The following is a 23548-nucleotide window of genomic DNA, read 5'->3' on the forward strand; positions in this document are numbered from 1 at the left end:
AGTGAGCCGGTTGGAAGACCAGTGCTCATCGCCCGTGGCTCCCCGTGCGCTGGAGGCCCTCCTTCCGGGTGCCTACGAGGCAGGGAGCGAGCCAGTGGGAAGACCGGCGTTCCCAGCCCGTGGCTCCCCATGTTCGAGGGCCCTCCTTCCGGGCGCCTACGAGGCAGGGCCCAATGCAGTCTTTCTTCCCAGTCAGAACCTCCAGAGCGATCTTTACTGGCAGGATTTCTGTTAGCCTTCTGGTCTTCTGAGCTCTCACCAGAATCTCCCATACAGACAACCTAAGGAATTCATACTGTACTTTTTTAGCCGGCATCTCCAAACTTTTCCAAACTCTTCCCACAGGCCATTCCCAAAGAATTCTGAACCACATGATCAGATGTAGTCACAGCAGCAACCCCCTCCTTATACCAAATTCAGTGTTAGTTACTTTTGTGTTGTTGCTGGGACAAAATACCTGATACCCAGAGTTAAAAGGAAAAAGGTTTATCTCACAGTTTGTAGAGGTTTCAGTTCATAATCTGCTGGCTCCAAAGCAGGGTGGCACATGGTAAAGGGTGGTGGAAGACAGCAAAAGTAGTAAGAGAGAAGTGAAACAAGCCTTTTTCTTTCTGTTATATTGTATCTGGTCTATCAGAATGATGGTGGTGTCAGTCCAATCAGTGGACTGATCCAGCCATCACCACCCCTATTCCCAGCACCATTAATCCGAGCATTGCACTAGAAATCAACTACATGCACTCTAGATTCAGCCATCTCCATAAAAAATACCTATGACCACATGAGGCTTTGGGGGGACATCTAGATACTAACTGTAACACTACCCATCACAGTAGCTGAGACTACAGGCACACATCTTGCTGGATTGTCGTTGATCTACATGCCTGTCCTTTCACCATAGTATGTACTACACTAACTACACGAGTATGGCTTTATAGTAAGTTTTGACATAGTGTACTGTAAAATTGTCTTGGCTATTCTAGTTTCTTTGCCTTTCCATATAAATTTTAGGATAGTTTGCCAATTTCTACAAAAATGCTTGCTGGAATTATAGTAGAGTTTGCATGAGTTTATAGATTAGATTGGAAAGAACATGAAGCTTTAATTTCTTTTTTTTTTTTTTTTTTTTTTTTTTTTTTGGTTTTTCTCCGGTACCGGGAACCAAACTCATGACCTTGCACTTGCCAGGCAGGCGCTTTGCCGCTGAGCTAAATCCCCAGCCCCTTGAAGCTTTAATTTCTTAGCAGTGTTTTATAATATTTAGTGTACGAGTCTTGCATGTCTGTTATATTTATTCCTTAGTTTTTTTGAGAGGAAGTCTCACTTTGTAGTGTAAGCTGGCATGTAGCCCAGGCTGGCCTTGAACTTGTGGAGATCCTCTTACCTCTGTCACCTGAGTGTTAGGATTATAGGTTTGCTCTTACCATGCACAGCCTATTCCTAAGTATTGTGAATGGTTTTTTTTCAGAGGGGGATCTTTTTGAGACAGGGTCTCGCTATGCAGTTCAGGTCAGCCTTGAACTCACTTTGTAGCCCAGGCTGGTCTTGAACTCACAACGATCCTCTTGCCTCAGCCTCCTGAGTGCTGGGGTTACAGGCGTGTGCCACCACACCCAGCTGTGAATGGTTGTTGTTGATTGTATATTTTGGATTGTTTATTGCTAGTGTATGGAAATACAATTGATCATCGATTTTCATATACTGGTCTTATTCTTTGACTTTGCTGACCTAGTTTATTCATCCTAATAGGTTTTTTTGGAGTATATAAGCATGTGTGTGTACATGTATGTCTTTGGATTTGCTAGCATTTGCTATACATGGGTCCTGTCATCTTTGAATAAGGACATTTTCTGGGGGCTGGGGATTTAGCTCAGTGGCACAGCGCCTGCCTAGCAAGCGCAAGGTAATGAGTTTGATTCCCGGTACCGGGGGAAAAAAAAAAAAAGGACATTTTCTTCCTTTTCAGTCTTTTTTTTTTTTTTTGAGACATGGTCTTGCTACGCAGTTCAGGCTGGCCTTGGGCCCCCTTTGTAGCCCAGGCTGGTCTCGAACTTGCAACAATTGTTCTGTCTCAGCCTCTCGAGTGCCGGGATTACAGGTGTGCGCCACCATGCCCGGCCCTTTTCAGTGTTAATGACTTATTTTTTTCGTTATTGCATTGGCAAGACACATTAGTACATTGTTGAAAACAAGCAGTGAAGGTGGGCATTCTTGTTTTTTCCTGATGCAAGGAAGAAAATAGTTTTTCATTATTAAGTGTGGTATCTGTTGTAGGTTTGTCATAGGAGGTGGCCTTTATAAATCTGAGACCATTTTCCTTCTATTATTAGTTTGAGAGTTGTTGCCATGAATGATATAGGGATTTAGTGAAATGCGTTTCTATATTCACTGAGTTAAACATGTGGCTTTTTAAATTTATTTTATGGATATGATATGTTACCTTACGTGCTTTTTGGATGTTAAATCAAGCTTGAATTCCTGTGTTAAGTTACCCTGTGTCAGAATATAATATTTTTTGTGTCACTGAATTTGACTTGCTAGTATTTTATTATTGAATTTTGCATTTATATTTTTATGAGGAATATTGTTTTCTTATGATGGCTTGGTTTCACAGTATCAGGGTAATTGGGCTGTATTAATTTTCTGTTGCTCCTATAGAAATTATTACAAACTTAATGACTCAGAGGAGCAGCATTTATTATTTCACAGTTTTGGTGGATCAGACTTGGTATGACTTAGTTCAGCTGGTTCTTTCTTTGCTTAATCTCACAAGGCTGAAATAAGTTGTTGGCAGCATCGTGTTCCATTTAGGAGGCTCTGAAGGAGAGCTCACTTTCAGGGTTAGTCGAGCTGTTGGCTGAATTCACTTCCATGCAGTTGTAGGACTGAGGTTCCTATTTGTAGCTCTAAGGCTGTCTGCATTTCCTGGCCTTGTGGCTCCCTTGAAAGCAGGTTAGATTTCAAATTTCCCTGATTTTCTCTTCTTCCAAATTTCTGATATGTCTTTCTTAACTCCAGCCAGAGAAACTTCTCCCCTTTTAGTGTTCATGTGATTAGATTGGGCCCACCTGGATACTCCAGGCTAATCTCATTAAAGAATGTGACCTGAATTAATTATATCTGCTAAGTCCCTGCACAGCAATGCTTAGATTATGTTTGAACGAATAACTAAGGGACAGGAACCTTAAAGAGATAGCTTTAGAATTCTACACAGTCTTCATGGAATTAATCAGGGAGTGTTTCTTCTGTTCTCTTCGAGTGTTAGGAAAATTAATATTATATTGACTTTAAATATTGGATAGTTGCTATCTAACTTTGTGCTTGTTTTTGTGTGAAAGGAATTTTTTTTTTTTAATGGTATAGAGGATTGAACTCAGGACTTTGACACATGCTAGCTGAGTACTCTTACCATTTAGCTGCAGACTCAGCCCTTTTTGTTCTATGTTGAGACAGGTACTGTCTAATTTGTCCATGCTGATCTGATCTGGAGCTTCTGATCTTCCTACCTCAGCCTCCTGAGTAGCTGGGATTACAGGTGTGTGCCACCATGCCCAACTTCTTAAATTAGTTCAGACTATAGATTTAATACCTTTCTTTTTTTCTGCTGTGTTTAAAGAACCACTTTACTTACTTCTCATACATTTTAATGTTTTGTATTTATTTTCTTTCAGTTCAAACTATTTTGTAATTTCCTTTGTGATTTTTTTTCTTTGATCTGTGGGTTTTGAAGTAAGTTGTTTAATTTTGAGATATATACTTGAAGATTTCCATACTTCTTCCCGGCTTTGGATTTTTATTAAATTCTTTTGTCATTAGGGAGCCTACTTTGTATGATTTTAATCATTTTAAATTTATTGATTGTTTCTTATAGCGTATCACAGAGTTTGATACATTTTTTCTGGAAAGGGCCATATAGAAAATATTTTAGGCTTTCTGGTCCACGTGGTCTGTGTTGCACCTGTTCAATTTTATTTCAAAAGCAGCCATAAACCATAAGACATACAAATCAGTGGACCTGTCTTTGTTAGAATAAAACTTTTTAGGATAAAACAGCAGGGCTGGATTTGACCTCTGGCCATAGTTTATTGACCCTTACATTTTCCATTGGGCCATCTCATGTCTTTTCTGTCTCGATGTGCAAGTTTGTGGTCAGCCAGAGATGTCTGATCTTCTCCAGTATCTCCATCCTGATGTGTGGAACGTTTACTAAGGTCCTTGAGAGTCTCATTTCCAGATTTGCCCTTTAGACTTCAGTCTGATCTCCTGGTCCATTGCTTGCACTTATGGTAGCAACCTCAAGTGTTACCAGAAATGCAAACTCTTACTGACACTGCTACGGTTATGGGGGTTTTCTGTGCTTTACCTCATGTCATCTCCCTGTCATGGAAGCTGCTGTTTTTCATGGCTTTCTTCACCTCAGTGGAACTACTTTTGCTACTAACCTAGAGTATGTGAAGGGAACAGTCCCAGGTAATAATGCCACACATTCCCACTATTCTAATCTCAAGTTCAGTAGATTTTAGTGAATAATTACAGAGATGGTAACATTTTGGAAAAAGTCTACGCGAGATAAGGAGATTCCACGTCAGTATCTACAAGAAGAACATTCCTGGCAGAGGGAGCACCTTGAGGATGTTTCGTACATATCAAGAGTATAAAAGGGATAACGAGGCTGGCATGTCTCCAGTGGAGTATCTGAACTCAGGGAAAGGTACATGAGGTCAGAAAGGTAAAAGGAGAAACAGGGATAGGGCACCTGAATAGATAAGAACATGAAGCCTCCTCTAAAGACTTTGGCTTTTCTTTATAGTGAAATGGGCTTGAAGCAGCAATGGGGTATATAATCTGTCTTAAAATTTTTAAAAACTGCCATAGTGAAATAAAAGCCACAGGTGGTAGATGAGAGACTCATGGTGCCAGTTATAGGTTATTACCACCCTAATTACATGTGGGGGATGTTTGTGACTTCGAGAGGGGTGATAGCAGCGGAGGTGAGAAGTGGTCTCTTTTTGGGTGTATATATATATATATTTTTTGTTTGTTTGTTTGTTTTGTTTTGTTTTGTTTTTTTTCCAGTACTGGGAATCAAACTCATGACCTTGCGCTTGCCAGGCATGGAGTGTGCCACAGAGCTAAATCCCCAGCCCCTCTGGGTATATTTTAAATGTCGAACAGAGTTTTTCTGATAGGTTGGAGATGGTGGGGAGTGAACAGACTGAAATCTTTTTGTTTCAAGGGAATTTTCCTATATGCATATTGTTTGTGAATGTTTTTGTCTTCCTTTTATTGAGTTGTTTTATTTTTCAGTCCTAATGTTAATTTGAGCTATTCATCATTTTTTGTGTTCCAGTATTATCTCCTAATTGCTTTAATCTCTTTTCTGTCCCCCTGAAGGCATTTCTTCATTGCATTCATTCTATTTTCATCTATGTTTACCCATTTCTTGCTATTTTAGATGTTTTAAAAGTGATTTTTTTAAAAGTGATTTTTAAAAAAATTTTACAGTCTGCTTTATTTTATTATGTTTATTGGTATAATTTAGATATACATAATGACCACATTCATCATAAGGCATTTGTATGTGTACATGATAGATCTTTTTTTCCCATCCCCTTCCCTCCCTTTAACCCCTCCACCCCTCCTGATTTACGAAGCTTTCTGTTTAATCCTTCTTTTCTCATTTTCTTTCTTTTCCCTTTCTTCCTTGCTCCTACTCCCTTCCCTAGTTCCCCATTCCTTTTGAAGAATTTCTTCCTATTTCATGATATCTATTATACACTTTGGTTCTTATTTACACTTTTAATTTCTCACATCAGAGAGACAATGTGATATTTGCACATGTGTGCTAGATTTATTTCACTTAAGAGCATGGTCTCAAGGTCCATCCGTTTAGCTACAAATGTCTCAAGTTTATCCTTATCCTATTTTATGGCTGAGTAGTACTCCACTGTTTAAAAAAAAAAAAACAACCCACATCTTTTTTATACATTCATTGGCTAATGGGCATTTGGGTTGTTTCCAAGATTTAGCTATTACAAACTGTGCTGCTGTAAACATGGGTGCACATATATTGCTGTGGTATTATGCTTTAAATTTTGGGGGGAAGATACCAGGAAGAGGAATAGCTCTAATACTTCTAGTCCTAATTTTTTGAGGAATTGCCACATTGATATCTATAGTGTACAATCTGCTTTAATTCTACATTTATTTTATTTCCTAGCTTATGAGAGTTATGATCTTTATCAGGCTTTCTTTACCCAGAATTCCTGGGTATGTATCTTTAAAATATTTAATGATATGGAGAAAACTAGGCCAAGAATGGAGGTGTACCCCTGTAATCCTACCTAGTAGAGATGATAAAACAGGATGACTGCAAGTTCAAAGCCAGCCTGGTTGACTTAGTAAGTCCCTATCTAAAAAAAAGAGTGGGGCACTGGAGATGTAGCTCAATAGCAGAGCTCTTGCTTAGCTTGTATAAAGCCCTGGGTTTGATACTTAGTACCACAAAGAAAAAACCCCCAACATTTGTATCTTTAGAATTTAAAAAAGCTGCGGCAGCCAGGTATGGTGATGTACCTCTATAATCCCAGCACTTGGGGGATTGAGGTTGGGGGATCACTGTGAGCTTGAGTTTACATAGTGAGTTCTTGGCCAGCCTGAACTACAAAGCAAAGTCCAGTCTTGAAACAAACAAACAGATGCTGCCAGCTGTATCACATATTGATGTTTTGATTTTCTGTATTAAATTTCCTTTGTGCTCCCTCCACTTGGACTTCCCAAGTTCTAACAAACCTGAGGGGTTAAATTCTAGAAGAAGAGAAAGACTCTTGATTTGGATAGAAAGATCAGATAGTAAGAAAGATGTTCGGGATAAAAGGTAGCATTTTAGTTTGTGAAGCAGAGATGGGCATGAAATATTTGAGACAAGTATAAAACAACTAAGAAAGCATGCTTTTTCTAAACTGAGGTGATCAGATTTAAAACTTCTTAAGAATATAGCTTTTACTACATGTGATGGTGTATGCCTGTATGTAATCCCAGCACTCAGGAGACTGAGGCAGGATGATTGCCATGAGTTTGAGGCCAGCCTGGACTACATAGTGCGTTTAAGGCCAGCCTGAATTGTATAGCAAGACCCCTGTCTCATAAAACCAAACAAGCTAAAGAATATAGCTCTTTTCAACAGCTATATTCTTTCCACAATGTTTTTAAAAACTAGTTTTGTTTTGTTGTTGTTGTTTTTTTTTTTTTGTCTTTTTGAGACAGAGTCTCCCTATGCAGTTCAGGCTGGTCTTGAGCTCACTTTGCAGCCCAGGCTCTCGTCTCGGACTTGCAACGATCCTCCTGCCTCAGCCTCCCGAGTGCTGAGATTACAGGCGTGTGCCACCACATCTGGCGTTAAAAACTAGTTTTGTATAGAGAAATTCAAAGTAAAACATGGGTGTGACTTAGAAATTTCATACAGACAGTCATAATAATTGTAAAGGTGAATGTATATATTTGTGTTTTTCCCTCCAGAATCTCCCAGGAAAAAGAGACATGACTATCTGCAATGATACGTCCTGACAAGAAGTTGATAAAAGCAAAGGAACAGAGTAACAGCCAGTGAGCAGAATTTCAAACCACCAGGATTTTGCATTTATCACTTCCAGCTACAAGACTTCTGTTACCAGCTTTTAAATCAGATATACTCTTATAACCCAGAAAAGACAAAAAGATACTTTTCTCTTGTATTTGTTTTTAGATCAAAGAAACTGCAATGTCTAGGAAACAAAGCCAGAAGGGTAAGATTATATATGTGGGCATAAATTGTTAAAAGAATAGTTGTAGTGGGCTGGGGATGTAACTCAGTGGTAGAACCCTTGCCTAGCATGCACAAGACCTTAGGTCTGATCCCCAGCACTGCCTACCCCCACAAGAAATTGGCAAAGATCTTTCTTCTAGCTACATATTTATTAGCATTCTTTGTGTGGACATGTGCCTGTGTGAGACAGGGTTTCACTGTGTGGTCCAGACTGTCTTCAAACTTACATCGTTTCTCCTGCTTCAGCCTCCCAAGTGCTGGGATTATAGGTGTGCACCACCATGTCCAGCTTTCTTTTCCACTAGTACAGACTTACCAAATTGTGATAACTTACAGGAAAGTGAAGTGCAGCCTGATACTACCTCTTTGGGGAGTGAACATGTGTTAGGGAGGAGTGGTTGAAGATGACTTTCTTCAGGATATTCTGTATCCCTAGAAAAAGGAAATGAAGTAAGAGTAAATGCTGGTTTTGTTTCCTTCTTTAGTTTTTCTTCTGGATTGTTACTCTGGCTTCTTGTCTGAAGTGTAATATGAAGTACACGGAGTCAGGAAATACCAAGATTAGTTATAATGAGGGGAAGGACAGCAGGATCTGTAGTCTCTTTTTCAAGTTTCCTAGAACAGCTGCAAAAATTTAAAGGGGCATATTTAACAATAGCACTAGAACTGTTGCACGTAAGTGGAATATATTAATTAAAGAATGACTATTAGTGTCCAGGCTTTGTTATTTCGTTCAGTTGAATTGTCACTTTAAAGTCAGTGTCCTGGGGCTGGGGATTTAGCTCAGCGGCAAAAGCGCCTGCCCGGCAAGCGCAAGGTCGTGAGTTCGGTTCCCGGTACCGGAGAAAAACCAAAACAAAAAAACAAAACAACAAAAAAACTAAAGTCAGTGTCCTTATAATTCAAAAGACATGTTCAATCCAGATCTTGGATGTTAAGTATGAAGGAATTTCTTTCAATTTTGACTTGGCAATTCAAAAACTTCATTATGCCAGGCATTGGTGGCACACCCCTGTAATCCCAGTATTTGAGAGGCTGAGGCGGGGGACTGCTACAAGTTTGAGGCCAGCCTGGGCTACAGAGTGAGTTTAAAGCCAGCCTGAACTACATAGTCAGACCCTGTCTTTAAAAAACCAAAAACCAAAAAAAGTTTTAAAAAAATGCAAAACAATTGTATTGTAGGAAAATAATATATCAGAGCTGTTTGTAGTTTTCAAAGCTGTAGCTTCATTGTGTACTAAGTCTTTATAAAGAAAATATGAGCTCTAATGACTGGTTAGATTACTGAAGATACTGAACTGTTCTATGAAATAAGATTTATAAGCTGAAAAAGTTTGGTTTTTTTTTTTTTGATGTTTTTGAGACAGAATCTCACTATGCAGTTCAGGCTGGCCTTGAGCTCACTTTGTAACCCAGGCTGGCCTCGAACTTTCAACGATCCTCCTGCTTCAGCCTCCCAAATGCTAGGATTACAGGCATGTGCCACCATGCCCAGCTCTGAAAAAGTTTAAAACCCAAGTTTGCTTTTAGTTAGTATGGTTTATTCCCCCTACCGCCAGCCCCATTATGCTTGAAACATTGCGTATCTGTTTACCTCCTTTAAGTCGGAAATACCATGACAAAAATGATTCTGGACTTGAAAATCAGATAATTTTCTCCAAAAAGTTTAATGTTTTCTAAACAAACTACCTCCAGCAACTTCTAAAAACTAGTTTATTTCTTGTATATGTTTTGCCAGAGTTGTTAAAAGTGTCATTACTTGTTATAATTGGCACCTGCTATAAAATTAATTTAAACTTAAAATCACATTATAGGCATTAAGTGCTTACCAATTTTTTGTTGAATGTATCCTAATTTACACATATTTGGAAATAATATAAATGCTTGTATATGATAGGAGTTTCTCTAAAACAAATCTATACGTATAACTGATTTGGATATCTGATATTTGAACTAAGAAAGTAAAAACTAATAATTTATCCCTCTTATTCACTTATACATTTAAATTTTCATTGCTTTGAAGTTATTTTTAATCTGAGTAATACATAATTATATTGACTATCACCTTTGTTACACAGTACTACTTTAAAGAAGGCTTATTACTGGCCTGGGGATATAGCTCAGCGGCACAAGCACCTGCCTGGCAAGTACAAGGTCTTCAGTTCGATTCCCAGTACCAAAAAACAAAAAGGAGGTGTATAAGCATGGTTGTGTATGTATGCCTGTAATCTTAGCATTTGAGAGGTTGAGGCAGGAGGATTGCTGTAAAATGAGGTCACCCTGGGGAACATAATGAGTTCAAGGCCAGCCTGAGCTACATAACAAGACCCTATCTCAAGAAAGCCAGAAAAGAAATAAAGAGAGGGAAAGAAAAGCAAAGGAAGAGAGAAGAGCTCCAGGCATGCTCCAGGCATACTAGTTTAGGCCTGTGGTCTCACTATTCTGGGAGGCTGAGGTTGGAGCCCAGTTTGGGCAACTTAGCAATTAATTGGGCTCTGTCTCAAAATAAAAACATAAGGGAAGGCATGAATTAAAATTTTCCTTTAAATAAAATCAGGACTGTAATGTAGCTCAGTATAAAGATGCTGGATTCAGTCCTCATTATTGGGGTAAAAAGGGCACTGTGCTAGTGTTTGTTCTCTGTTTGTATCATTTACAGTTATTCTGTACTGATTTATGTTTTTATTTAGCCACAAATCATTTTTCCATTGTTTTTGTCAGTAGTACTTGAAAAGTCTTTAGTTAGTTTAACCCCAGAAATACTGGGGTTAAACTTGAATGGCTTAAAGTAAGTCAGTTTTAACTATTTATTGCGGCTAGGCTTTTAGCCAACATCTAGCAGGATTCAGATCAGATTATTGCTTTTCAGAGTGTATTCCATAGACCATCTGTCTGTGAAATGGAGGTGCAGTGGCAAGCAGAAACACCGAAACAACATGCAGGATTTGGAGGCAGATTTATTTATGTTGCTAGGCACTAATCGGGATCATTTCCAAAATACCAGGCCCTGATCTCTGATGGTCTAGGGTTTATATGGGATAAGCAAACAGGAAGTACAGAGGCAGAATGGCTTGTCAGTTGGGGATCGGTTCTTCTAATATGTATCGTAGTGGCCAGCTATGCATCACAGTGACCAGCCATGTCTAAGAAGCAAAAGCAACAGAAACTATAACTGGAACTATTCACCTGGGCAACTAACAAACTGAAATATACTGGTTGCGGGTGGCGGCATCTTCTGCTACGTTTCTCCCCTCTCTTAGTTTCTCCAACAAATCTTTGCTGGGCATGGTACATGTGTTCTTCTGAGCCAAGGCCCAACTAGAAGCAGTAACATTGGGCTGTCAGTGATCCTAGGATGGGCCCTAGCCAAGGTCTCCAAGACTGAAAATTCCCACCAGGAGTTTGTGGTTTGTTTCCCTTATTGTGTGGTTTCTCCCTAAGTTGACTCTGACAAGGAGTGAAGGACTTAATCTGATCTAGGAGAGTGTCCAGCGTGCCTTGGAAGTTTATCAAATCTTGGCCAAGTGTTTGACTAATTGTCCATAGAGCCAAGGCAAAAACCACAGCTAGCAGATGGGTGGGGAAGCAAGCAGGTGGGTGGTAAGCAGCCTGAAAAGGTCAAGGGGAATAGGTATGGAGTAATCCTGTGAATAGTGTCCTCAGGCTTCAACTGTGCGTGGACTGGTCAGTGTCCAGAGTGACTAGGGCAGGGCTTTGAGTATGTTGTCTCTTCAGAGTGAGCCTTGGAGGAGCTGTCCAGGTAAATTCTCTAGTGGATCTAAGGCTGGATTTCTGAAACTTGTAGAGGTAGTTAATATTCACCTGGATTATATGTGTGTTCAGGAATGTCTGCAGGTATAGCTGGTCTTTTAACTAAACTTTATGGCACTGGTTATAAGCTGTTCTTGTAGGGTTATGTTTTATTTCTTAACTTTTTAGAGCTTGTGGCTTGTATGCTGTATGTAGTTTTTATTTAGTTAACTCTGTTACAAATGCAGGCCCATTGTTGCTGCCAGTGGTCAAAGGTAGGCCATATCTAGGGATAATTTTTCACAGCAGGACCGTACAAGCTTCTGTTGTCTTGGCTAGCTTGAGTGGGTGCAGATGAGCACTAAGTCATGTTGTGTGGAGGTTAGGGCTCATGACTCAGACACTGAAGCCTGAGCTGGTTGCAGGTGTACAGGTGCCAATGCAGCAACTTGAGCTTGCAGAACATACAGTGGGGGCAGGTCTCGTGGCTGGGGTTGATGTTTCAGTGAGTTGCGTCCCCGGAGTGGGCTTAGGTCTCTGGATCAAATTATTTTGCATTGGTGGCAGGTTTCCAAATATTGCTTTTGAGGAAGCAATAGCAGGAGAGCTTTGGCCAAAATAGCTTTTTCCAAGATTACCACAGCATATCCAGTACAGCATGTGGAACCTGGACAGTTAGGTCTTGGCCTAAGGTGAGTTTGTCAGCTTTCTTGATCAGAAGGACAATGACTGTAAGAGCATGGAGGCAAAGGGGGAGGCAGCCCTTAGCAACTGGATCCAAGTATTTGGGCAGGTAGCCCACTGGGCGCTCCCAGGGCTGACAGTCTGAGTAAGTGTCATTGTTTTTGTGAACCCAGCAGCTCCAAGAAATTTGTGGAGTTTCTTTCTTGTAACCAGTTTCTGTCAGAAATTGCAGCGGAGCTTTTGTGTCTTTCCAGCAGACAGCTAGGGTGTCATTAATCAGAAGTGCAGTGATAGTTTGTGCTAGGAAACTGGCAAGATGAGCTGTGAGGGCTTCTGCAAAGAATGTAAGTTTTTAAGCCTCTGGGAGGTTTAGTCTGGGTCAGTTGACTTTTGAGTCCAGAACTGGGATCTTTCCATTTAAAGGTGAAGAGGAGTTGGCTGAGAGGAGCCAAGCAAAGGCAGAAGAGGGCATTCTTTAGGTCCAGGCAGGTGTACCAGCAGGCTGTGTGGGTGACAGAAGACCAAGGCAATATACAGAGGGCAATTGCAGTGGCATTGGCAGCTTGGAGATCTTGAACTCGCTTTATAGGCAGGAGAGGTGTATTTTAACAGTTTGACAGTCCGTAGACATTTTGCAGTTTTGAAGCCTCATTTTTTCTTTCTCAGGGAACCATGCTGCAAATTTGTGCCTAGCAAGAGGGGCAAGAGGCAGGAGTCCCAGTTACCCTCGTGATGGTAACTTTTTGACAGATGGAACTTTTTTTTTGGAATCAGGAATTGAATTCAGGGCCTCACACTTGCCAGGCAGGCACTGTGCTGCTGAGCTACCGCCTGACAGAGGGAACTTTTGAAGGCAGAGTTCTGTTCCATCATCTACCAGAAAAGTAATAGGTTTCCCCTCAATTATTTTTTTTTCCCCTCAATTTTTGCAATGACTTTATGCTCTTGGGGGCCCAATTTGATGGAGCTCAGTCTGTCTTATCTATCTAGGCCCAACAGGGCAAAGAGAGGTTCAGGTTGAGGTGGGCCTGGATAGTCAGATTTCTTTGTGTCTCACAGATGAAGGGGACATTTTTTTTGTGTGTCCTTAGCCCTTATAACTCATAGCCAGAGGGTGTGGTCATCTATCAGACTGGATTTTCTTAGGGATATTAGGTGCTTTATCAGATTTCTGGGTAACTGTGGTTGATTCCCCCTCCTTGATGTCGTTGAGAAATGCTTGACTGATTTTATGCTTCTAGGTGGGGTAACCTTTGGGAAAGGCCCTGGGAACTCATTAGTCAGGATTGACAGTCCAGTTTTTCCTCAGTCAAAATGTGGAACTCAGCAGGAATTGTTGACAGTCATCTTGGGTGACAGTTGTCTTGGGTAGGCATTAGATGACAACATCTGACTAGGGTAGATGTGTCTCTGGGGAGGCTTCTGTGGCTGAAGGCAGGCAATGACAGATTGAACTGGAACTGGTTCCATTGGCTGGCAGTAGACAAGTTGGGAACAGTGGGGGTGGGTGAAACTGTTGGTAGTAACTGCAGTGCCATGTAACTGAAGCTCTGAACCAATGAAGTTGCCAAGGTGGAATTCTCAGGAAGAATGGTCTTCTTTTTCCGTTTTTTGTTTTTTTTTTTTTCTTTTTCTTTGAGATGCAGGGAGCAGTCTGGTTTCATTTTTAACTATGGGAAAGCCCTTTTTCCTGCAGTCAGGGATTGTGTGTTTTGACTAATTAATTCCCATTTCTGACTTTTTTTTGGTACCAGGAATCAAAGTCAGGGCATTATGCTTGCCAGACAGGTGCTGTGCCACTGAACTACATCTCTGGCCTCTTCTCTGACTTCTTACATGTGTGTTGTGTACCCTTGAATGATGGCACAACAGACAAAGGGTGGGTGTCCCTCAGAGAGAGAGACCATTCAGATGCCTGCCTGGCCATGCCCCTCATAGGGACTTAGGCTCGACTTAGCTAAGGAGGGTGTGAGGCCTCTGTTATGCTGTATGTCGAATGCCATGGAACCACACAGAAGGACCCAATCAGCCGCCTCTACCAGTGCCTCCCAGTCTTAGTGCACAGATGGAGCAGCCTATTGCTTACACTGTCTCGTCCACTCACACATTCATTCAGCAGTCACTCAGGTTAAACATTCCAAACCCCTTCCCTTGAGAGTTGATCAGACTCCCTTTGTGCTTGAGTTAAGCAGGACTGACAGACTAACTGGGGTGCCCCCAGGATCTTAACCAGAATCAGGCAGACAGAAAGACAGACAGACAGACTGTGACCTCCTCCCTCTGGGGTCTGATGTGAGCTGCTCAAGTGGGGAGCCAGGAGTCCTGTCTTGAGTCATCTCAAGGGTGAGTCTTCCCATCGGGACCTGGAGAGGTCCTTGTTCTGTCCTCAGGGCCATGACCAGTGACCAAAGGGGTCAGCACAGTCAGTCTTCCTGGCTGACACACCAGGTGCAACAGCAAGCGGAAACACTGAAATGATACCCAGGATTTGGAAGCAGATTTATTTATGTTGATGGGCACTGATTGGGATCATTCCCAAAATATCAGGACCTGATCTCTGGTGGTCTAGGGCTTATATGGGATAAGCCAACAAGAAGTACAGAAGCACAATGGCTTGTCAACTGGGGATTGGTTCTTACAATATGCATCTTAGTGACCAGCCATTTCTTTTTTTTAAAATTTATTTAAAAGAGTAAAAGAAGGATAACATAGTAATAGGGGGATTTACCAAATTACAGACAATGTGGTAGGACATTATCAGTAGTTGTTATTTTACCTATTGGTATCTTCAAGATAGTTTCTCAGGAGAACAAATAGACAAATAATACTGAGTTACAGACAAAAATGGTGGGAAATTATCAATGGTTGTTGTACTATACTTTGGTTTCTTCAAAGTGGTTTCTAGGGAAAACAAATAGAGCTATACATGAGAGATCAATTAAATAATCATTGACTATTCTCAGTGGTGGTTGTTGAAAACACATAGTAATAAACATGCATCCATTTACAAAATAGCACGGGAACAATAAAAACATGACAAGAGTTGTGGACAGATTGGTAGGAAATTATCAATGGCTGCTGTAATACATGTTGGTATCTTCAAAGTGGTTTCTCAGAAAAACAAAGATATGCAAGAAAGATCTAACAAGTAGTTACAGCCCAAGGGTTGTGAAAAATAGCAGATTACCTCCTCATCAGTGACTCTTTTCACTGAGGTGTGGCAGCGTGACCAGCCATTTCTAAGAAACAAAAATAGCAGAAACTGTAACTGGCACTATTACCTGGGCAACTAACAAACTGAAGTATACTGGCTGGAGCAGGCCATCTTCTGCTGCCAAGGAATATATGAAAATGGAAAGTGTTTACAGACTTTCTTATGAAGTTATTTAGCATTGTTTTAGTATCTACTCCCTTTTCAGAATAATTTTGAGTTATAATTTAAATACAGTAAAATGTTCTCATTATAGATACACAATTATTTTTAGTAAATATTTGCAGTTCTGAAACTATCATCACAGTTGGTTTTTTGAGACAGCTCTCATTATGTTGTCCAAACTGGTCTTGAACTCGTGGTGATCTCCTCCCTCAGCCTCCGGAGTGATGCATCGTCACCCTTGGCACCACAATCCTATTTTAAAATACATTCCTTAAAAAAAATTAATAAATTACTTTCCTTATTCTCCCAAATTCTCTCTTATCTGTTTGTGACTAATTCCTGTTCCCAACGTAAGACCCAGGCAAAAACTGATCTTTTTATGTATTTTTGTCTTTGTAGAAATACCATATACTCAGCTTAATACAATACAGTTTTTATGTCTTCTATTACTAAAATTTTTTTTTTAGATTTCTCCGTGTTACTGAATATAGTAGTTTGCTCTCTTTTTTCTTAAATTCTTTTTTAAAAATTTAAAACTTTCTTTTAAAGAGACAAGAAACAATAAAAACAATGCATAATTTCAAAACAAGATGATAGGAAGTTAACAATGGTTATTATATTGCATATTGTTATCTTCAAAGTAGTTGCTGAGATTATCAGGTACAGGCATGCAAAATTGATCAGAGAATATAAGCACTAACAGTTCCTTTTAATGAACTAATAGAAATTAGTAGTACAGTTATTTAGCTATGTTGTGTTTATATACCTCTTTTTTTCCCCTTCTTTTCTCTTTTCCCCCATCCCAGTTGTTTTTTCCTTTTTTTTTTCTTTTTTTTTTTTTTTTTTTTTGGTTTTTCTCCGGTACCAGGAACCGAACTCACGACCTTGCGCTTGCCAGGCAGGCGCTTTTGCCGCTGAACTAAATCCCCAGCCCCTGTTTTTTCCTTTTGAGCAGTTTCTTTCCCTTTCATTTTATGTGTTGTACCTTTTGGATCTTACTTACTCTTTCAGTTTCTTACACTAGGGAGACTATGATGTTTACATGTGTCATTCTGATTTATTTCACTTACGGTCATATCATATTTTGTTTATCCAGTCATCAGTTGCTCTTCATTTGGATTGTTTCATTTGGGGATACTGCTATAAATATAAGTACATTTACTTACAATCTCCTCATCCCCATCCCTAGTTCCCAGTACTGAGTATTAAACCCAAGGCCTTTTAGCTGAGCTATACCCTTAACCCTTTAAAAGTTTTTTTTTTTTTTTTTTTTTAAATCAGGACTCACTAGGTGGCTAAATTTTCCAGGCTGGGCTCAAACTTTGGATTCTCCTGCCTCAGCCTCCCAGTCACAGTCTGGTTAACACAGTTTAGTTCAAGCTAGTACTGACTTAATTCTGGTAAAATACAGTGATTTTGTTCCAATATAGCCTAGTTCCTTCCCCTACTCTTGTACTATTACTTTTATATATATTAAATCTCAGAGGCAGGCATGGTGGCAAATGCCTGTACTTCCAGCACTTGGGAGGGTGAGGCAGGAGGAGCCAGCCTAGAATATGTGATAAGACCTTACCTCCAAAAACAAACAAAATTATGTTATAAGCTCAAAAATAATGTCATGCTTATTAGTTTAATAGTCTATCCTTTGCAAGAAATTTGAAAAGAAGTTTCATATTTACTCAAATATTTACCATTTTGGGTGCTCTTAGTTCTTTCCTCTGTATTTGAGTTGTGGTCTGGTTTGGTTTTCTTTTCCTTTTCCCTCTTTCTTTTTCTTTCTTCTTTTTAAAATTTGTTTTCTGCTTGAAGAATTCGTATCTCACAGGAGAGGCTGATAGCAGTGCATTCATTTGGGCTTTGTGTATTGGAATGTATTCATTTCATCTTTATTTTTGAGGGATAGCTTTGCTAGGTATAGAACTTTTCATTGACAGTTTTTTCTTTTAGCAAATAGAGTATGCCATTCCACTGAATATGTCATATTGTTGTTTGCCTGTTTATAATGAGTCATTTCTCTGTAGTCAGTATTTTCTTTTTATCTGTCTTTAGCAATTGACTGTGATATATCTTGTTATGGATCTCTTTGGAAATTCATCAGATTTTATCCTTTATTTCTCCAGAAAAGTTTTTGTAGTTCTTTTTATTTGTTCTCTTTTTTGAAATCCTACTAAACATATCTTGGTAAACTTGGTGTTTTTCCACAAGTGGCTGAGTGCTCTGTTAATTTTTATTCATTTCTTCCTTGTTTTTCTTTTTTGATCTCTTTTTTGTCTTTTTGAGACAGGGTCTGGGTATGCAGTTAGGCTGGACTTAAGCTCACTTTGTAGTCCAGGCTGGTCTTGAATTCGCAATGGTCTTCCTGTCTCAGCCTCCCTACTGCTGGTACTACAGGCATGTGCCACACTACCCAGCCTGATCTCTTTTCAAGTTCACCGATTCTTTACTATCTCAGATCTGCTTTTAAGTCTATCTAGTGAATTATTCATTTGGAGGAGATTGTACTTTCAAGGAGAACTTCTTGGTTTTTTTAAAAAGTAATTTATCTTTTGAGATTACTGTAGAAAAAATTTTACCCAATTAAGTAGTAAGCTACATGAACCATTAGACCACTCATGCTCTAGAGAGCTACCACTGTTGCCACTGTTGGACTCAGCTCTTAAGCAGACTCTTCTTTGGTAAAGAATGATTGCGTATTTGTTAAGTCATGACTGTATTTTTCTTTGAAATAATTTCTTTTAATTTTGTGAAATACTTTTCTTTCTTTCCCTCCTAAACTATTACAGAATTTTCAGTAAATGATTGGATCATGATGGCTCTAATTTCATCAGTGGATTCGTCCATTAGTGAGATCATGATGGCTTTGTTGGGAGGTCATGGAAATAGGAAGTGGGGTTCAGTTGGAGGAGCTAGGTTCCTGGGGGCTTTGAAGGTTATCTTTTATCCCTGGTCCTGTCCTCTCCTCTCTTTTGCCTTTTCCCTGCTTCCCTCTTCTGCCGTAGTCTTTCTGCCTTTCCCTAAGCCTAAAAGCACCAGAGCTGGCTTACCTCTGAAACCATGAGAGGAAGTAAATCTTTACACCTTAAAAAAAGTTTCCTTTAATTCTTTAAATATATATATATGTATTTATATTAGTTGCTTTGAAGACCTGCCCTCTCAGGGTCAGTCTTTCTGAAGTGGTATTTGGGTGCTTTTAATATATGAGTGTGGGGTCCGTGTCCCCCCGCATCCTTCCTGTGGGTAGTTTCAGGTAGTATTAACTCTGCCTGTTTGTCTGGATTTATACTGAGAGGTTTTTCTCCCTTATTTGTATAGTCCCCAGTATTTCTGCATTGTTCAGCATCTATTTTGTTATTTTAGTCTATAGTTTTTAGGGATTGCCTCTGTGACATCCTTTCAGTGACTGTTTCATTTCCAGGATCTCTTGTTTTACCATGCACCTAATCAAGACCCCAACTTCAGACTAGTAAAGCTTCGAGTTTCTCTATTCACCTTCCTGTTGAGTTTCCCACTGTACCTGACAGAGCTATGGGTTTTGAGTCCTTTCCAAATTGGTTTATCTTCCTTAGCAGTAAAGCTGCAGATTTTTATAGCTGGCTCAGCTCTGTTAAAACTATAGTTTTTGAGGAAGCAGGAGATAGGGGAATGGGAGCAGCCTTACTATACACAAAAAAGACAGAATTTTCACTTCTTACCTAGGGCTCTAATAATTTCTCAATGATTTGTTGTCTACCTTTAATTGATTTCCAGAATTATGGAATATTTTTAGAAATTAACCATATACTAGCCAGGTGTGGTGGTGCATCCCCTTAATCCCAGCACTCAGGAGGCTGAGGCAAGAGGATTGCTGTGAGCTTGAGGCCAGCCTGGGCTACATAGTGAGTTCAAAGCCAGCCTGAACAACACAGCAATACCCTGTCTCCAAAGAAAAAAGAAAAGAAGAGAAAAAGGAAAAAAAGAAATTAACCATATTCTGGAGCACAAAGCAAGTATCTACAGTTTTTAAAAGATTAGAATCATACAAGTTGTCATTCATTATAGTGCATTAAAGTTTATCATCCAAACAATAATTAGAAAATCCTTACATGTTTAGATACTAAGAAATATACTTCTAGGGATAGGTGTATAGCTCAGAGCCTAGAGCACTGGTAGAGCACTTGCCTAGCTTGTGCAAGACCCTGGGTTTGATCTCTGACACTGGAGGAAAGGAAAAAAATACACACACACACAATTCTAAGTAACCATTGAATTAAAACAAATAAAAATGAAAATCAGGAAATTAGCAGAGTAATACAAGTATATTGAAAAATTACAGAATATAATTAAGACCATGCTTACAGGAAAATTTTCAGTTTTCAGTATGTATGTTAGAAAGGAAGAAAGGCTGGAAGGCTGGAAATCACTAAGCTAATTGTTTTTTGTTTTATTTTGGTTTTTCCATTACTGGGGATTGAACCCAAGGACTTTGTGCTGAGCTCCATCCTCAACCCTGTTGATATATTTTATTTTGAGATAGGGTCTCACTAAGTCACTCAGTTGCCCAGCCTGGGCTTGTACTTGAGAGCTTCCTGCCTTAGCCTAACTGGCTCTAAGTATCTTTTTTTTTTTGTCTTTTTGAGACAGGGTCTCGCTATGCAGTTCAGGCTGGCCTTGAGCTCACTTTGTAGCCCATTCTGGCCTCAAACTCACAACAATCCTCCTGCCTCAGCCTCCGGAGTGTTGGGAGTACAGGTGTGCGCCACCACACCCAGCCCAAGCTGCACAATTTTTAAAGCATAATACATGCCAGATACTGTGTTAAGCACTGAAGAAGTGCAGGTAGAACATGTCCTCCAGAAAACTTTAGTCCAGGAGGAGTACAGCCAAAAAAAAAAAAAAAAGAAATTTGAATTCATTGTTAATTAGTGATCTACTGCTTGTTACTTATTGCCCCAGTTTAGTGGCTAAAACTACAAACATTTCTCATTTCATATCTGTGGGCAGGAACTTAGGAGTAGTTTAGCTACATAGTTCTGGCTCAGAATCACCCATCTTTTAATTTTTTTCTCTGAGACAGAGTCTCACTCTGTAGTTTGGACTGGCCTTGAATTTACTGTGTAGCCCAGGCTGGCCTTGAACTCCTAGCTATCCTCCTGTCTCAGCCTCCCGAGTGCTGGGATTATTACAGGTGTGTGCCAGCACACCTGGCTCTTGGAAGTTCCCATTTTGTAAGCAAGATATTGGACAAGGCTGCAGTTACCTGAACATAAAGTTCGGCTTCCAGCACAGTGTCCTCATGCAGCTCTTGGCTGAAGGCCTCAGTTCCTTGTGAGACTCTTGTCATAAAGGCATTTGAGTTTCCTCATGACTCAGCAGCCAGCTTCCTGAGAGAGAACATTTCAAGAGGGAGAGAAACCCACCGTCCAGACCACAAAAGTATGGACTCAGATATGTGAAAAATAGTGGAAGCAAAACTTTAATGGCGATTATGCAGAAACAGGCATGTCTGATTGAAACAGGCAGTGGCTTTTATCTCTCTATCTTGCAAGGTCCCTTCCCCTTCTCCGTGTGTGTGTGTGTGTGTGTGTGTGTGTGTGTGTGTATGTGTGTGTGTACACAGTCTTCTCAATTGCCATCTTAATTTTTTGGTAAACACACCTTCTCTGTGCATTCCTTTGATAGTGGACTGTTGCTTACTTATCAGTTACCAAGTTCTAACATCTTGTTCTGGGATTTTCTGGGTGGGGATTATTCTTTGTGGTTAAGCTCAGAATAACTGCCTTAACTATCTATGGATTGTTCAGTAAATTCACATCCAAAGCCAAATGAAAATGGACCATTTATCTCTCTATGTCTTACAAGAGATAGCAAAGAAGAAAGCACAATATCATTTTATAATCTAATACTGAAACTGACACACAGTGACTTCTGTTCCCTAAGAGTGAGTCACTAAATAGATCCCGTTCTCAAGGGAAGGAGATGTAGGCTTCACATGAGAGAAAAAGAAAAGAAAACAGAAAAGATTGTAGGCATTTTTAAAATTTACTACAGGTTTGTAGTACATAGTGTTTACATTTCTTGTGGGGAATTGATCTATGTACATAATGCATTTTAATTTCTTTCATCTCCTTTCCTTGCCTTCCCTCCATCTCCTTAAGTATCTACCTAAAGAAGTTAGGAAAAGAGCAAATTAAATTTCGGTAGTTTTCAGTACTTTGCATTCTGAACATGTAGCATAAAGGAAAGAAAATAATGTGTGAATAATGAGATTCTATGATTTATGATTTGTTTTCCTTTTCCTTGTTTTTTGGTAGTGGCTAAGAACTCCAGGTGAATAAAAGTAATACAGAAACATTTTTTTCCTGATCTCAGAGAAAAGCTCTCAGCATTTCATTATTGTGTTTATGTTTGCTGCAGAATTTTTTGTAGGTTCTCTAGTCCAGAAGAACCTGGAGAGAAACAATCAGAATTAGTAATTTTAACAGTGTTGTAATATTGGATATTAATTAGATCATTCTACAAAGAGCAGTCACCCCTGTTTATACCAGCAGTGCATAGTTGGAAGTGAAATTAAAACACAGTTGCCATTTGTAATTGTAGTGAACGTATAAAAGGAATACGCTCAATAGAACGTGCATAAGATTATCGTTGGAAATGGATAAAACATTGAAAGAAACACTTAAATAGAAGGATACACCATATTCATGGATTGGAGGACTTGCTATTTTGAAGATAACTGTTCTCCCAAATTGATTTGTAGATCAATGCACTCACTATGAAAGCTCCTTTCTTGGAGGTGCAACTTGACAAAGTAATTGAGACATAATATCAAAGGCTGAGAATAGCCAAAGAATTCTTGACAGTAGCAAGATCAGAGAATTTGGTGTATCAGCTATCAATACGTTTTATAAACCTAAAGTAATTCAGACAGTATGATATTGTCATAAACTGGAAATACAAGCAAATGGAACAGAAAGCCTAGGGTAAGAGCCATTCATATATGGAGATTTTATTTGCTTCAAAAGTTGTAGAGCGTGGGGCAGAAGTTGCAAGAAGAATTCATTGTGTAGCTTGGAACTCATGGTGATCCTCCTGCCTCACTTTTACAAGTGCTGGGATTACAAGTGTGTGCCACCATACCCAGCTAATGTTTTTTGTTTTTTTGAGATAGGTTCTCATGTAGTTTAAGTTGGCCTTGAACTCACTATGTAGCCCAGGCTGGTCTCAGACTCATGGTGATCCTCCTAAATCAGCCTTCAGTGAAATATTCAGCAGTGAAAGTGAACAAAACTTACTTGTAAGAACATGCATGTCTTACAAGACAAGGCTGAGCAAAACAAATCATATCCCCCAAAGAAAATATATACAGAATTTTTTTTATTGGTAAAGGTAAAAATAAACCCTAACATTTAAGAATGTGTGGTTGAAGTGGTGTCACTGTAAAGAAAGGCAGTGAGAGTCTGGAGCATGGTTACCTTTGGGACCTGGGTCGCAGTGGTGATTGAGGAGCATTCACAGGATTTTACTTCTCAACCCAGGGGCAATAGATGAGTGTTTGCTTAGTGAAAATAGTCAAGTTGTATTTATTATTTTATGTGTGTGCATTGTAAATGCATTATATTTTGTAATAATTTTATTTCTTTAAAATGACTACATCAAGCCAGAATGGGCTTATGTAAGTGTATTATTAAGTAGTCTCTTCATAAGCCCAGCACTTAGAGCTACCTTGGCAGAATTGGTAACAACTGTTTGGAGACAGAAATACTTAGATCTGAAGTAGATTATTGATCCATAAGTCAGTTTAAAAAGAAACTGGCAGATTTAATTTTCATTTGTATAAAGATTTATGAGTAAAGACCAACAGAGTTTTCAGTGCTGTAGTTTTATGATAAAGGTTGTTATGAAAAGGTTGGAGACAGAACATTTGATTAGGATTGACCTATTCATTTCTGTACTTT

The 23548-nt window shown here is 39.4% G+C and overlaps 1 protein-coding gene across 2 annotated transcripts in view; it reads left to right on the plus strand.

The window, feature by feature from the left end:
• Nucleotides 1-23548, plus strand: part of Spats2 (spermatogenesis associated, serine-rich 2) — a 126192-nt gene that overhangs the window by 43790 nt on the left and 58854 nt on the right. The window lies entirely within an intron of this gene.

The sequence above is a fragment of the Chinchilla lanigera genome, unplaced genomic scaffold (genome assembly GCF_000276665.1).
Source record: "Chinchilla lanigera isolate Chin_1 unplaced genomic scaffold, ChiLan1.0 scaffold00099, whole genome shotgun sequence".
Lineage (NCBI taxonomy): Eukaryota > Metazoa > Chordata > Mammalia > Rodentia > Chinchillidae > Chinchilla > Chinchilla lanigera.